The sequence below is a fragment of the Varanus komodoensis genome, unplaced genomic scaffold, assembly GCF_004798865.1.
Source record: "Varanus komodoensis strain SLA01 unplaced genomic scaffold, ASM479886v1 scaffold87, whole genome shotgun sequence".
Taxonomy (NCBI): Eukaryota; Metazoa; Chordata; class Lepidosauria; order Squamata; family Varanidae; genus Varanus; species Varanus komodoensis.
The window spans coordinates 2,012,215-2,017,371 of NW_025336565.1; positions in this window are offsets into that span (position 1 = coordinate 2,012,215).

Consider the following 5,157-nt stretch of genomic DNA (forward strand, 5'->3'; position numbering starts at 1 on the left):
CCTCTCCGGAGGCAGGGAGAGTTAGTCCGATGGCTGGAACACCAGGGGCAGGGAGGCGCAGGTCGCACCGCAATCGGCTGGAATCGTTCGCCGAGCCTTCCTTCCTTCCCATCAATTTCATCAGGATCGAAGTATGACTCCCTGAATCTGGACCCTGTCCATTATCCATAGCAGGCGTGGTGCAGAAGTAGGTTTCCAGGTGCTCCCAAGGGAAACGAGCCAATCAGGGTAATAATGGGACTTTTGCTACTGATGAGGCATCAGGTTGTCCCCAACACTTTGATGTAATATCAAAGGACCAGGAGGAGGTCAAGGTGCACCAGAAAGGCGGGCAGGCAAACCAGAGAAACAGAGCGAGTCAGAAGGGGCCTCCCGGGCCACCTAGTCTGACCTCCGGCACCAGCCGGCTCCGCTCACGACATGCCCACCATGTGCACGTCCAGCTATCCTTGAACACCCGCCCTGATGGGGCCTCAGCCACCTCCCGTGGGAGCCCGTTCCACACCCTCGGGGTCCTGACTGTCAGGAAGTGCTTCCTGGCACCCAAATTGGACCTGGGTTCCCTGAGCTTGGCTCCGTTGGCGCGCATCCTGCCTTCCTCTGACAGGGAGGACAGGTCTCTACCCAAAACCTGCACATGTTCAGCAGATCAGCAGGCAAGGGAAGAGATGGGGGAGAGGGGTCCCAGAGCAGCAGAGCTGGAAGGGGCCAGAAGGCCACCGGGGCCCTCGCGGGGCACGCAGATGCACCATCCCGCTCGGGTGGCTGTCCAGAAGCTCGTTGAATCTCTCCAGAGCCCCCAACTTCCGTAGGTAAACGGTTCCATTGTCATACCGCTCTGACACTGAGGAACTTCTTCCTGGTGCCTAGTCTAAATCTGGCTTCTTTTAACCTGCATCTGGTATTCCGTGTCCTGCACTCTGGAATACACGACAAGAGAACCCGTCCCTTTGTGGCAGCCTTCCAGGATAAGACAGTTGCTGTCTCATGCTGGGATGTACTTTCTATTAAGTCCAAAGGGCTTTGGCCCTAAAAGTTGTAAGGGTGTTGTTCAAGAGTAGCTTTAAAAATGCCTCCTTAGAACTTAGAATGACACGCCTTTTCAACTCAGTAATGGACAGAAGGCAATTTTACACCAACTCATGAAGAAATCCCCTAAAAACATTAAGGCCAAAATGCGCTGGGTTTCACTGAGCCAAGTGTTACACGTTCCAGCACCCTGAGCCTTGTTCTCTTTCTGAAGACGCTTTCCGCTTTGTTCTGCACTCACTGCACTAATATTTAATAAGAAAACAACACTATATCTTAACAGCTTTGAAGTGTGCACTGTTTGGCCGAGAAAAGGATTTCACAGGAGAGATACCAAAAACAATATAGTATTACAAACATTACTGAATAAACGTGATATGCCAAATTCAAAATGTCAGTGATCACCAACAAAAATAAGAAACTCAGCTAGAGAATTGCAGCTTCAGATGAGTAATTCCTCTTTTGTCAAAATATACCTCTTCAGTCCAGCCCATAAGACCTCAATCAAAAAGCAAACGAATGCAGCTATTTCTCTCCCTTCCAGTGCATGCTTAGAAAGAAAAAATACCCTACAGTGCCTGGGCGTTGCAAAATGTTCCCTTCACTAGGGAACGCTGTGAGTTGTCGGGGCCATTTTCTGTCCAAACATTTGTGCAGTGGTTCCCAAATGTTTTCGGTCATGGAATCTCTGAAGACTTTTTTCTGCGGAGCCCTAAATCTACCCCTGATTTTTACTAAGCATTGTGAGCCCACAACATTCTTCCTTCTTTCATCTTCTATCGCCTGAGAGCTTTGCATAACGAAGTAGGTTTGGAAATAAAGAGAAAGCATTTAAAAATGACGAATGAATAAGGCAATTATATGGTAATATCCCAAATGAATTCTTTCAATTATTCCCAACTCTACTCAACAGAGTCCTAGGAACCAAAAGACGTGACACATTTCCTGGTTTGCTGCTTGGGCGCCACCTGACAATCGGATAGTTGGCCTTGTTTGCTTTTAAAATCTGTTTTAAATTTGATTTTTGAGATTTTTCACAGAACCCCTATGAGACTTTTGCAGAACCGTAGGGTTCCATGGCTCTTAGGGGCTCTTCTTCCCCCTGCAGATGAGAGCAGGACGTGCTCCAAGGGAGCAAAGCTCAGGGAACCAAGATTCAAGGCGGATGCCAGAAAGGACTTCCTGACAGTCAGGATCCTTAGGGCTTCCACGGGAGGTGAAGCCCCATCGGTGAGGATGTTCAAGGATAGGCCAGACGTGAACATGGTAGGCATGTCATGAGCAGAGCCGACTGGAGCCGGGGTCAGACTAGATGGCCCGGGAGGCCCCTTCTGACTGTTTCTGTGAACTGTTCCTTGCTAAAGTGCTCATGTTACACTGATGTCAGTGCCTGGGGTCAGTGAGGCTGCCTCTGATCCTGCTCAGCACGAGAGCAGCGCCTCCGTGCTGTGAAACTAACAAAACAACATTAAAATTGGACAACGCTGGACAGTCATCTGGGTGGGATGGTGTAAACTGGTGTCCTGCAACAGCAGGGACCTGAACCCGAGTCCTTCATGGCTCCTTCCAGCTCTACTATTCCATGAGCCTATGAACATATGTTCAGGCCAGCTCCTCGCAAGAGTCCTTCAGAAGCAGAAATAAATTTTGAGCTGTCCTGGCTTTCCTCTCCCACAACTTGCTCCATCTGGAGCAAGTTTGACATCGTTTGATCTTGTTCGATTACTCTAAAATTCCCAGCAATTAATTTCCTATGTGAAAACTACAGCACAAACCAAGAGTACCGAATGCTCTTGATCGCAGCTCCATCATGGAGAACGCTAAGTTCATTCTACTATTCATTTTCTCTGCCGCCCAATTGCTGACGCTTATCAGCAAAACTTGGAGGTTTCGCCGCTGTGGGATTATAAGTCTATACAGACCCTTGAATACATGTAAACAGTTGTTTTCCAAGTGTCCTCCCAGGCCGGGCATTTGCTGCCTTAATGACCTTAAGTAAGTAGCTTCAGGACGTGCCCCAGAGGTTTACAAGGAGGACCCTGGAAGGTGTGTGTTGCTCCGAGGGTGGGCGGTGCCTGGCAGAGGGCAGGAGTCTTCCGAACAACAGATTAATATTTAAACTGTGCAATGCATATAGGAAGCACTAATATGCAATTCCTGTCCTCACCACCTCCTCTGTTTCTTGCCTTTGGCTCTCTCCGACAGCCCTGCAAGCAGAGAAAAGCCACGGAGCAGGCACTGAAGCCGCCCACGCTGAAAGCCTCTCCAAGCACACGGCTTCAGGGCTGAAGGGATCAGCTCAAGCATGGAAAACACACAGGCTGCTCCCAGATAAGCTGTTTGTCCTGCAATCCTCTGCCGCAAACAAGGTCTTCTACAGGGGTCCAAAGGTGGCTGTCTTCCACTAGTCACCCTTCCAGGCTTTTCCATCCCGTCTTCCGTCTTTTTTCTCTCCACAAAAAATCTAGTGAGGAGGAAAAGCAGGTGGTCCTGGGAGCCATCGGCCTGGAAGTGGAAGACGGCATGGAATTTGCCCCTGCAAGCCACCTTGGGGGCCACCCACTCGGATGGCTTTAAGAGGGCTCAGGTAAACGGATGGAGAAGAACTTCCCAGAGGCCAGGGGGCTGCACCCTGAAGCACCCCAGGGGCTGAGGCAGGGGCAGGCAGCTCCTGGCCCTCCAGGGGCCCGTGAGGCCTCGTGGCGTGGCATGGCCGCCTGCGAGGGCTCCCAGGAGCGGCCCTCCAGCAACACCCAAGGGCCACAGGTCGCACACCCTGGGGCTGGTAGGTCAGTAACCACTTTCGTTACTCATTTGTTACCTGTATAGCTATATAGCACCTAATTATTCCTGCTTAACAACCAAGGGCGGGCTTCATTTCCTACAAACACAGGCACGTTACAGGACAGAGCAAAACCGCTTAGATATTTTACTATAGGAAAGCTTGGGCTAATAAAGTATTTAAGTGGCATCGCCGTTTTTTAAATTCATACGTGCATCCTGGAAACAAAGTTTAAGCTACTATTATTTAATCGCTCTACCACCCGACGGCTGAAGCCCCTTGGGTGCCTCGGCAGGGCGAGTTCATCCACGCTGCAGGTTTGCCAGGTGTGCACCTCACCTACAGGAAAGGCCCTGCTGGTATGCAGACACACGCCAGTTCACACGTGTGTGAACAGAGCATCGTGGCTCTTCATGGGTCACCCTCCAGGGGCCCTCTTCTGGAAGGACCCCTGGGCAATTGTTCGGGGGCCCCTCCACCCCCAGATGCCTCCTGTGGCGAGCGGGTCAGCCGTCGGGCCGGGACGTGGGAGGCCTCGGAGCTGCACATGGACTCCCTGGCTCTCTTAGCCTACCTACGCGGTGGCTGTGAAAAGGGAAAGGAAGGGGCCCCCGGAAGCCCCCGCAAGGCTGTGCAAGAGGCATCAGGGTGGGACCATGTGGCGATGCTTCCGTCCATGAGCAGAGAACCTGAACTCTTAAAAAGTTTAACAGTCTCTGCTCCTGAGACTCAACGTGAGCTCCCACCAAGCATCTCTGCTAAAACCCCATTAGTTTTCCTTCCTTGGGCCTCTGCCAGCACCCTCCTTTCTGGCCCCGCTTTTACGACGCCCAAGCTGCTCTGGGCACGGCCGCCTCGGGGGGGGGGCGCCCCGTCCTGGGGGCCAAGCTGCACTCATCGCACGACTGCGCGTTTCGGGCGCTTCTTTCCGCCCCGGCCGGTAACCTCGCCCAGGCGCTGCGCCAGCGGACGCGTCGCTCTTTTCTCGCTTCCCTCCCTGCGGAACCGGCGGCGGTGGCGAGTCCCCGGAGGACTCCGAGGAGGCGAAGGCCTCGGGCCCGCGGCTCCCCGCGCCCAGCACCGGCCGCCCGGGCCCCGCGAGGAGCGACGGCGGGGCGGGCAGGGACGTGCCGGGAACGGCCTCCTCCGCCGACCCCCCACCCGCGGGGGCGACCGGGCCCGCCGAGCCCCGGCCTACTTGGCGAGGCGCATCCGCGGCTGCACGGCCCGGGCGCGCGCCTGGGGGTCGGCGGGCGGGCGGGCGGCGCGGCGCTCCTGAGGCGCCGGACTACGGCTCCCAGCGTCCCCCGCGGCAGCGAGCGGAGGGCGGGGCTTGGCCCTGCGCC